This window comes from Tinamus guttatus, unplaced genomic scaffold (genome assembly GCF_059628265.1).
Source record: "Tinamus guttatus ecotype Peru unplaced genomic scaffold, ASM5962826v1 Tinamus_guttatus_pri_ptg000198l, whole genome shotgun sequence".
NCBI lineage: Eukaryota > Metazoa > Chordata > Aves > Tinamiformes > Tinamidae > Tinamus > Tinamus guttatus.
Window position 1 is genome coordinate 3,247,619 of NW_028288732.1, and position 12,316 is coordinate 3,259,934.

Sequence of the window (12,316 nt, forward strand, 5' to 3'; positions counted from 1 at the left end):
AAGTCAAAAATATGTAATCTTATTAATTATCATGCTTACCATAAGCTATTTTTAGCCATAAAAACTATTTTCCCTTAAAAACATATACATGCACACATCTATATATTTATTTATCTTTAAAACTTTCCCATTATGTACAGATGCGGTGAGAGATGGGGCATTGTTTCTTCAGTGAGCAAACAAGCCAAAAGGAAAAGCTGATTTTAAACTTTAATTGTTAAGCTGTTAATTAAAAAAAAAAAAAACTAATAATGAAAATGTAAAAACAAGCCCCCTCACACACACTGTCTGCAGCTCATAACAACAGAAAAAATAAAAACTCAACCAATTCAGCAAGCAAAATCAGCCCTCGCACACATTTTCTGTGGACCTTAACCAACACATACACATAGGAGGACCTACAAGGAGTTACCCGACTGAGGAGAGAAAAAAAAACCATGGGCTCAACACAATCCCATGTGAATCAACCTGAAAAATGACTCCATTTTCAAAGCCGGCCCTTATATAGCAGTTCCTTTCCCGCGCGTGGGCTCCCGTCTCTTCTGATTGGCTGGCGCCTTTCTTCTGATTGGCCAGCGCCTTCTGATTGGCCAGCGCCTTTCTTCTGATTGGCTGTTGTCAGGCTCCCTCGCTCTTCCCTTAGGTCTCATGTTCCAAGTATCCTGTTGCTCAGCGCCACGTGCCGACCCCAACGTCTCTTATGGCTGCTTCATCAGACGGCCATTTTCCTCCAAGAACGGCTCCACACCCCACCTCACCATGAAGGTGGCCAAGCACTGAGCTCTGCTCCATAGGACCTTCCTCTGGGCACCGAGGAATGGGGGCTGTCACCTTCTTTAAAGCCTTCCCCTCAGGATGGGCTGCGCTGGGGCAGGTCTCAGCCCTGCAGCTGCAACCCCCCCAGATCAGCTCCCCACCTCATCCTGCCTCACCCCACATCTGTTTATTTTATTTTTTCCCTCCCCAGTCTCTGAAAGTTTCTTTCTCTAAAGCACAGAATCTCCCAGAAAAGCTGCTATTTCTCTGCCTCCAGGCAGTATTTGCTGGCACCCACAGGATTAAAATAAGCCCCTTGTTCTTTGGCACCTGATTGCAATTCGCAGGCCCCTAGTTGAGCTCCTGAACGCAAAACACTTGGCTGCGACTGCTCAGCAGGAGCCCAAGTCACCTGGAGCCAGCTGGTGCGTGGGCTCCAAACATACAACACGTGGCCATGGGGACCCAAGATCCTAAATACCCTCTAAGACTCCCACTCCTCCCTGAAGCCAGTCCAAAATTACCAACACCGCTTCCCCATGGCCTGTGAAACGCAGGGTATTAGTGTTGCTGCAATGAAATCTAAGCTGTTGAGGTGCAGCTGCTAAAGTAGAGAAACGAAATAACCTAGAGCTGTGGTCCTGGATGCGGAACCTGAAAAAACAAGCAGAATTGTTTCATTTTTTCCATGTTTATATCATCACAAAAATTTGTTCATGGTATTCAGCGTACTAGGATAAAAGCCAATTTTAACATTACCTGTTGATGGCTAATGCAAAACTGATCACTTCCAGGGAAGATTAAGAGCTAATTTGAAGAAAGATGCTCCATTTATTTACCGTTACTGTGTTTACACTTAATAGTGGGCGAAAGTAAAGGAACTGACTGGGAAAACAAAGCTCGAGGCAGAGATATAGGGGATATAAGGGATGAGTTAAGACCCCCACGTTGTTATCCAGCATGCTACAATGTGTATGAAACCTTTTATCAATAATAAATCAGCCCTTCGTGTTGGAGAGGAGGCAGTAATACCTGGTTGTGGTGCTTTCTGCCTTTCGAGGCAGGTACTCTCAGAAATATAGCTATGTTTGTTGCTGTCAGTATGTCAGATTGGAAGGGATATCACAGAAGGGAAATCAGGCCAGGACATTTTATTGCCTTTTTTTTTTTTTTTTTTTTTCTGTATAACAGTTGCTTTCAGGTGGCTATAACTGTAATTTTTAGTATCTCATACCCACCAGAGGCAGCTTTTTATTGGGCTCGCTGACCTTACAAGGTTCAGATTTTGATGACATTGCATTTCATTTTTAGCTATTGCCCACCAGTAGCATCTTTTAATTGCGAAACAGTAATAATTTGGATGTCTGCTGTGACACACTGTATTTCACACTCTGGAAGCAGCCTTCAGGAAATCACCACGTCGCCACCCACCTTTGCAGGCAGTTTTATTTGCACTGAACTATCGCTAAAGCCCCAGGTTGCTCTGTGTGGCAGCAGGAAAGGCTTCGTGCCCTGCTCGTGAGGTGAAGAAAGACCTAAAACGGGAAATTCAAGTGGGTGAAATCTCCGTCTCCTCAGAGCACCAAGTCCAAAGTAGGAATCGCACATCTCAAACCCACTGTGAAACCCTCAGTGACACCTGCCCAAGGTGTCCCCGTCCACCACGCACAGGCCACGCGCTCGCTCCGCGCTCCTGCATTTCAGTTCTTAGTCCATTAACAAATCTTTCCTGGGATCTATTAGCACACACTACGGAGTACTTTTTTCTTCAGAGTTTAATGCAGCTTAACTCTGTCTTAATCATTTTTCTCAACTACACTTTATAGCCTGCAGCTTCAGGGAACCTTTGCCTTTTATTAGTACCCATATACAATCACTACGTCGTTCCAACAACACAGTGCTGCTTTGGGTTTCATAAATGCCTTTACATTTGATTTACCTGGTGCACCTGAGGCACAGGCAGGGCATGGGAATGAACTGCTGCAGTGTCCACGCTCTGTCAACACGTGGCTTTGCAAGGAGGGGACCTGAAAGGAGGTGCTGTAACCCCTTCCCTTGAATGACAGCTCTAAGAATTCACAGTAATAACAGTTTGGTCAAAACCTTGGTGTAATCAAGGTAGGCTCTGTGAAAATCCCACAAATACTTTGACAGAACTGCTGATGTAGATACATGTTTTATTTATTGTTTGGTGTGATAGTTTGTGGTTTGCAGTGAAATTTGGGAAGGACCCACCAAAGTTTCAGCATCTTAGAGCTACAGTCTCCCTCCCTCACATCCCTTATTTATCCCGCTAATGTCATTACTGGAGATGAGAGAACTAGCACTATGCAATTGCACAGAGGTAGCTGTTGACAATTCTGTCGTCTTTTCCAATTCAGTGTCTACAGAGAAACATGTTCTAATGCAATTCCTGGTGCAATAGGCTCAGGAGCACAAACGTAGCAGGTTCACTAATTAAAAGGAAATGTAATGTCCAGCCTGCTGTCTCCAAAATGTGACAGCTCCTACCACGTGCGCATGTTTTTTCCCTTGCCGTTAAAGAGAGCTGGCATTTTCAATTGCTCACAATTCTGCCTTTTAGCATCACCTCAAAGAATCTGAAAAAGTCCAACGTGATCTCTCCTAAGGCACCATCTAATTTTTCTTCTTAAAGTAGTATCCAAGTAGCTCTTGTGTGGGTCTGCTTAGACATTTCCTCATGTTCTTTAAAAGACTTTTTTGATTTTTCCTTCCAAGTGTGATGCTGAAGGGGCTCTGCGCAGTGCAAGCGCTCAGAGGAACCGGGACGCGCCGCGCGCAGGGAACGGAGCTGCCGGGCTGTGCTGTGGTGTTGGACACAGAAAATACAGCACGTCCGTCTGCTCTTTGGGATCTCTCTCAGCCTCCTGTTTGCGTCTGAGGGTGATTTCAGTCCTCACGTTCTACCTGGTCACATCTTGAGACATTGCTGCTTTTGTCTATCTGAATTGTCATGGCAGCCACGGCCCCGGCACCAAGCCACGAGCTCTAATAGCCCCGGGTCGGCAGCAGAACACGCTCAATTCGGAGACGGCCCTTCCTAAAGCCTTGCTGGTTCCACTGCTTCATGGTGCTGGTTTTTTCCTGCATTTCACTGCGACTCGGTGATCAAGAGGCTCCAGGATGCCGACTTCAAGCAGCAAGGAGGGAGAGGCATGCTTAGGTTCATTTACTGAGGAAGAATCCTCAGAGAAGAATATTCTCTTTCCTTCAGATACACAGCATATTAAAAAAAACATCCTAGCACAAAACCCGAGGTGTGCATGGGCTAGCCCACTGCTTGCCGTGAAGGCTCGTCCCGATACTCACCTGCAAGGCTCGAGCCCGAGGCCAAGGAGGGATGTTGAGCCCGACGGCATCGCGTTCACTTGCACTAGAACCGAGTTTGGCTCGTGCCCTGTGCCTTGGCTCCCCCAGTGCCTCAGGAGCCATTTGCAGCCCCACAACCCTTCCACGAAGCTGCTGAGACCAGGTATTCCCCTCCTTGCTCTCCTTGCTCCAGGGCTGCAGCGAGGGCAGGTGCCTTGGGAGCTGCTGCCGCCAGGCTGGTGCTCACCCACCTGCCCCTGCGTTTCTTTGTCTCCTGTTTCGTAGACATTAGTCTGTATTGCAAAAACCTAAAATGCAGCCCACAGGTATGTCATTTTATATAGTCAAATATTATCCAATAGTAAATGTGCAGAGAAGGTTAACAACCAATTTGAAATACTTGCTCCAAATTAATATACCCAAATCAGCCCTAATTATGCTGTAACAGGAACAACCTACAGGGAGTTTGTGTTGACCCCGATAAAATAAATACATAATAGTAGGGGGAAGGCATGCTGAGAAACCTCCCCATCCTGCACGGCGGGGAGCCCCAGAGGACATTCATCAGGGGACACAAGCAGCTTTCCCTTCTCCTTCTCCCTCTTCTCAGAATATTGCCTTAAGTACCACAACATAAATACAGATAATGACAAATACACAGTGGTCACAGATACCCACCAGACATGAGTCTCACCTGCCATGCTGCAAACCTTCATCGAAAGGAGCACAGTGCAGCTGAGCACCAAAGCCCTCACTCTTCTCAGCTGCAAGGACACCCACAGCCTTCCAATGTTACGTCATGTTTCTGAATATATGTTTTTGCTGTTGTTCTTTAAGACTGCAGTATGGGTTTTTAGCAATGCTGCTGCCCATGCTGATGAAATCACGAACATCTTGCTGCGTTCTGCAGGGCATGGGGACCTTGCGTTTTTGTGTGCCAGGTGAATCTTTTTGGATACATTTGCTCTGCGACAGCATCCCTTGTATTTTTACCAGGGCCTTGGGATACAATCAAAAGTGACTACACAGCTGACAAATGGCTGAATCCAGCAGCAGAAGCGCAAGGCTGGGCTTCCCGCGGAGCTCCAGCAAACACCAGGTGCAGACATCTGCCCGCTTGTCTCCTGCAAGGTATGGCAGTTGTTGGGAAATTAAATATTAAATGGAAATGCTGCTTCACCCTTTTACTGCTCCACTTTTACCACAGAGACAACACTGAGGAGAGCAGGACCCTGCCCTGGTTCTGCACATGAAGGAGAGCCCGGAATAGAAAGCACCAAACCTCTGTCGCAGAGGGAGCTGCGCTGGCCCAGAGCAGCAGCGTCGCTGCAGGGACACCCCGAGCGGTGCCAATCCTGTCCCTCTCCCTGCATTGCCTTGGCTCCCCTTCCCTGCACCAAGGGCAGGAGTTCAGCCACGGAGAAGTCACTCACCTCGGCCCTGGGGACACCCTCCCGCAGGCTGCTGTGCTTAGCAAGCTTCAAAAGCAGCTATTCTCCCAAGTCAAAACATGGAAAAGCAGGATGCAGACAACTCCGCAGCGATTGAGGCTCGCTCAGTCCTCACTGATAGAGCACTGTCTTCAGGGGGAGAGCAGCTTAGGGGAAGGAGAGGAGAAAAAGTCCAAAACCACCATGATTTTACAGTCTTCTCTCAGTTTGCAGACTGGCTACAAGAGCGGACAAGCTTTATGAAGGGCTCCAAAATCAATACGTTTCTATTGATCCCTGCAGCTGCAGAACTCTTCCCTGAGCACAAGCGCAGGGTCAGAGCGAGCACACGACTGTCCTGCACCAAACCAGGACATCTCAGCAAAGCACCCCCTGCACCCGCCGAAAACCCAGAGCTGGTCACAGCAGCCAACAAGAAAAACGCTGTTTAACACAGACTGCTTCCCAACACTTGCACCGAGGGCACTGGAACAAGAGCTGCTATTCCACTGGAAAAGGGCCCCAAGTTCCATGCAAAGAATGATGCCGAAGCAGAAACCTCGGAATGACACAGCTTGGAAAATGGGTTGAAGGGTGGCACCATCAAAACAGAATGACACCAGGAACCTGGAAAAACTAGTGAACAAAATGAATTGGAAACAACCAAAAGTTAAATACATGCAAATTTCAGGATTAAATAGTGCTATTGGAGCAGATTGGCTAAGGTTTACATTTAGTTTTAATATTTAAGTCATTTGAGTACATGATGAGTTTTTCAAGCTTGTTTTGATTCTGCAAAATCATTCATTCCTTTAATGAGTATTTTTTCCTGGCAGAAAAAAATTATTGGAAGCTTTCCAGCCTGCACTAATAAAGCCCTTTCAGAGGAGCTGTTCATTATCAGAGGTGCAGCACCAGGGTCATACACAGCAGCTGTGAGGAGCAGTGCAAGACCTACCACCGTCCTCACATGATGGTCCAGCTTGGCAGGTGACACTCAGCAGTGGAGCCATTGAACCTCCCCTTTGTGCCAGGCTTTTCATTCCTTTTCTTTTCCATGCAGCTCATTATTCCTTGCCCAGGATTTCTTCACTTCCTCTTTTTCCCCCTCCTGGGTTTGTGCTCCTTTCCACTCTGTGCTCAGACTGCACCTGCTTCTGATGGGGCCAAACGGGGCCAACAATTCAAGTCATTCCCCTTTACAAGTCCAACCTGGAAGGTCCTGCTGTTTCTCTTTCCACTGCTGGTGTGAGTGTCCTTGTTGTTTTTCCCACCAGTGGGGAAAGGGCAGGTGTCACATCCCCTGAAGCTAAGGCTTGGCTTTGAAGCAGTATTGATTTTCCCCTTTCCTGTCTGAAGCTTCACCAGACTCCACAAAACACATCTCCCATTTCAAAACTCTTTAGATAGAGACAACAGGGGCAGCTACGGAAGTCAGGGCCCCTGGTGGCAGATGACAATTCTGACAGTAGCTAGAAAAAGGCAGCTTTATTTTTACCCACTGCTGTGAGAACAGTTGCTGGTGGGAACGCGAAGCTAAATGGGAAGCGCAGATTTAACTCCAGCTTGTGATTCCTCCTTATTTAAGTCTCAATGTGAACATCTTTCCCAGAATTTAGCTGTTAGCAGGAAGGCAGCCAGGCCATCAGAAGTGGTACCCTGGCTAGAAGTTTAAGCCTGAAGGTGACACCACCTACATCGTTCTGGCACCAAGCTATAAAAATACCAGACCATCTTATTTATCGTGTCCAGAACCAGCTTGTGCAACGCACGGATGCCCCATAAAATGGTGTTCAAATTCTCTGCTCTTTTGGGACCTGTGCATATGCAACAGCTGTAAAGGACACTGAGTCTGTAGGAAGAAGCTGCACGCAAGGAGAGCGGCCTGTCAAATAACCTTTTCTGCTACTTATTTGTACGCAAAGTGACTCATTCAGTGCAGCCCATCTGTGTTACAGGTGGGAGGGAAGGTGCTCGGAGGTCTCCAGGATCAGCCCATGGCAGCTACTTCAGCATCAGGGGCAGCTTCGGCTTCACGCGCGTCCCAGCCGCTCGTCACACCCAGAGCGCCGCGGTCACCCCCGCTCCTTTCCTTGTTGTCACTGAATACACAGGAAAACTAATTCATTCCAAATCAAAACCACTCTATAGTTCTGCAATAACTGCAAAAAAAAGCCGCCTTTGGCATAGGTTAAAGATCTAACTGTATTTGGCCAGAAGAAATACAAAGATTGATTTTTTTTAAAAACAGAAAGTCAAGAAACAGATGACTGGTGAATTTATTATAGAACTACTTCTTTCAAGTTTGAATAGGACTTGACCTTCTTCTATCCAAGCATCTTTAGTTGAACCCATATTAAAAATAACTTCAAAATTTGGGCTAAATGCAGCTGTCTGACATAGCTTGCTATATGAAGTGCCAAAAGACTTGCTGGTTTCCAAGTTCAGATCTTTACAGTATGATCATTCTTCTCCACCTATGGAAAAGGTTACAAACACAGCAACTTAGACCCAAAACAACTATTCAGGAAACAAATTCCCTTTGCTGCTGGGTTGGCAGCTGATCCCAGGGCAGCAGGAAGGTGATGCTGAAGCAGCTACGTGACAGCCCTTCTTGGGAAGGGGCAGCTGCTGGTCTAGGCCCCATTGCCCAGCACATGGCAAGAACAGAGCAGTTCTGCTGCAGCATCAAAGTCAAGCAGCAAACCATCAGTTTAGCTTAAAATTTTAACCTCAGAAGATGTTCACTTGTATTTCCATAAAGATTTAATCAAGGTTTTATCTGCTCTCCCGATTTCCTTAAGACATGGTGCAACAAACCTAGACCCGAGCACTCCTTACCTTCATGGCAGTGTTAAAACCCTGAAGACCTTCCTGGCTGTTCGTTCCTTCTGAATTTCAGCCCAGCCTTGAAGATCGATGGGAAGGAGGCTCCTCAAAGGCCTCCATGGGCCACGTGTCTGTGTCCAACCTGCAGAACAGATATTCTCCAGTGACAGCATAAAGATACTTGTTTCCCAGCATGTCTTTCACACTGCACAGGCACAAACAGGGTGGCTGGGAAGGCCGCAGGATTTGTGAAACATGGGAAAAAAAGCAAAGACATTTTTAAGCGCAAAAGTAGAGCAAGAGGCAAAGTTCCCCCAGTATCCTACAGGCCTCTCCTCCTCAGTCCTGCTCTACAGGGGCATTTTCTGAACACAGGAGATGCATCAGTAAAAGTGTGATCACAGTAATAAAAAGTTTCCTGTTGGCTAAATGAGCAGGGATCAAAGGCAATCACAGCAACACACGAGCAGAGTAATTCCAGGGTAAATCAAGGCCTGCAATATTTCATGTGTACAGGTTAATACAACTTTGTGGCAAATTCTTCAAATAGACAATTCCTGGGAGATATGAGAGTCCAAGAATCTCAGAGAGGCTCTGACTTCCTTCTCTGGCATTCAGACTCTAGGTGTTAGTCCATGCTTTGTCCTTACTCCATCTTTAAAACCACTTTTGGAGAACCCTTAAGATCAAAGGGAGGGCTGTCTGCTTGATGGTGGCTGCACCACAGGTAGTTACCATGAGCTGATGCTTTTCATATCAATCCCTCTCCTAAACAGATAATATTTAATACTTTCATGAGGCCATGAAACCATCAATATTTGTCTGTTGTGCTTCTTTGATCTCAGTGTGTCAATCTGATTGCAACATGAGGTTTAGAGGTTTGAGCAAAGGCAACTAAACATTTATACAGTTCCTCTTAAAGACGTGATTCTATTTTTCATAGTTCTCTTTCTAGTACTAATCTGTTTGTAAGACAACATTCCTTTTTGGGCAGTTCTTGCTAAAATAACTCTTGTGCTCTTTCCCTCCATTTCTACCACTCCATGCACCCTTTAGATATGTTTATAGGTTTCAGACTTACCTGAAATGGGAGAATGAAAGCATCCCTGACATAAAAAGACATCCCTCCACCAGAAGAAGCAGCGAGTCTAGTGGGTATTACATATAAATATTGTGCTAGACATGTACTAACTTTTGAGAAGAACCAATATAGTTGGTGAGACTCTCAGCCTGGCCAAGCATGGCCATCTCACCAAGGGTAGCAGTGCTCTTGGCCTCTACTGCAGTAGTAAAGGCTCAGTGCCTGACGTTTACATCTCTGTGCCAAGAATACACTTCTTGCAACCCTTTTCCCCCCTCTTTTCTATCCTGTAAGGGCTTTAGAACTTCCTAAAATCATTATGGTTTCAAAGGACCTTTTAAGTTCATCAAGTCCAAGCATAAATCCATCACCACCATCCTGCTAACTTCCTCTGGTCTTCTGCCTTTCCACTTTCTAAGTCAGCCCTAAGTAAACTTAACTATTCACGAAATATGTTAACACAAAATACAATAATGTTGTGAAAGTGTCAAGTCTTCAATCTCACAGATGTAGCTCATCAGCTATTAAAAACCCTGCAGCTCTTTAGAGAGAAATGGAAGAAATTCTTCAATCCATCTATCCATCCCAAGGGAGAATCAATTCTTAAATAGCATCCATGCTGTGGTGGTCATATGCAACCTAGTCCAATATTTAGCTATATTCATCCTCAGAAAGTTTCTACACATCAAGGTTTTTAAAGTGAGGATTGCTCATTAGTCTGTGCTTCTTCACAGCCTCCTTTTTTTCCTTCCTATCACTATTGGCTATATTGCCTTAGCCATTGGCACCATAGCAGTAAAATAAACATTGGATATCAAAAGCTATCATTCTGACCTATACAACTAGAAGAATGTAGAAGTGGGATACATACATAAGAATAAATAAGAGGAGAGAGTACTTTATCCCCAAAAGTAAACACACAAAGAAACAAAACCAAACCCAGAACCTCTAAGGTCAGTTGAAAGGAAAGATGCTGTCCTTTCTCTTCTATCCCATCTGCTTTTGGTTCCCTCTACAGCCAACAGAGGAAAGGAGACATCCATAGGATATAATTTGTCCAGTACTAAAAATCTCCCCTCTCATCACCTTCAGGCTAGGCCTAGGCAGCTCGCTTGGCAAGGTCTTAGCTGCTCAATTTAGGAAAGCAGCAGCTCATCCCTTAACCATCTACATGCAGCCACAGCAAACCTCCCACACTACTGTCCATGCAAGAGCATCCTCCTGCTGCCCTTTAAGAAAGAGGCAAATTGCTGCTTCAACATACAAAAGAGTAGAAAACGGGGCTTGATGCTCCACACCTGCACCTCATTGCCTGCAGCAGCAGAGTGAAGCCTTTCTCAGCTGCAGTTGATGCCGACCCTGCCTTTCACTTCAGGGGGATCAGCTGGAGCTTGCTAAGTGGAGCTGCTGTAGCATGAACACAGCCAGCAAGGCACGGCCCGCTTAACACCAAAGGTCTCAGTGCTGCGTAGCCAGGAAGCATCCACAAACGTTCTCCAAATGTAGCCATGAGCTACAAAGCGTTCTTGGCCTCCTTGACTTTGTCCAACGAAGGGCAGAGTTCACAAGTGTGCACAGAAGCGTGTGTGCCTACCTTCACTCCAGGTTTGGGGAGCTCTTTTCTATGGATCTGCAGAATGTCCAGCATTTTTCAAAGGTCTGATTACCTCTGGGGATGAACATGATGATAATTCACTGATGGCTGTGAACTTCCTGGCACATAACCATAATTATGGACTGAAGGAGTTCTCCTACCTCCTGGGGAGCTCTTAGTCACACTAATACAAATAAGATAATAGACGTATTTCCATTCTCATCCAGAACAGCACTTTCTCTGTGTTGATATTTCATGGGTCAAAAGCAGAGCTGACTATCAAAAGCCACTCTGAGTATCCCCAAACAGTGAACTCACAGGAAAAACAATGATTAAAAAGATCACTATTTCTGGATATAGAACTATGAGAAAAACAAGGCAAAACAAAATTCCAATCCACAAGAACAAGAACACTAATAAAAGTAAGTATTTGTATTTGCACAAGACAAGAGGAAGAAAGATGTAAGAGGGCATGAGGAAGGATAAAATCATAGTTACTAAAAAAAAAAGACAAACCTATAAGCTGAGAATATGTAATAAAAATTAAAATAAATCATAGGTGACAGATTTGGGATGCATGACGTAATTGTTGAGTACATGATGAATGAGAGAATTAGAACAAAATGTACCATAACTGTAGTCCATGCTTAAGCAACTTGACAAAAACAGAGAATTTATAGTTAAAAAAAAAGAAAATCCTGAACCCAGTTGTTCACTGGAACCAGAACCAGCAGCAAAACTGGGGGCAAATGTTGTATTATATCACAATAACTCCAAATTCTAGTAACTCTTTCAAGTAACCCTTTCAATTTTAAGATATTGTTGACAAAGGATTACCTGTTTTTTTATAATAAAGCCTTTTAAACCCAAAATATACAAACATTACCATTTTTATTAAATTAAACAAGACTGTGTTTCTTCTTCTGTCAAACATAGCAGAATTTGCAAGTGAAAATATCCTTGGTGTTTTCCAAGAGTTACACTTGGGAATGTTTCTCCAGGGAAGTCAGTCTTTCATGAACTTAACACTGTCCTTTCCTCCTGCACAAGAAGAGAGGGAACTTCTCAATAAGGCTTCCAGCTGTGGCAAATCTGGTTGAATCCTTTCCTGGGTTTTGCTGATCCTTCAAAGAAATGGAAAAAGAAAGAAAAGAGAACAAGAACAACAAAACCACAAAGAAAATGGCTTGCTATTTTTCTTCTATAGTTTCTTATAGTTTAAAATGGAAGTCTCTTAAAGCTGACCAAAAGGAATCATTTCTGGACTGCATTCACCTTTTTTAGAGTAGATCCAAG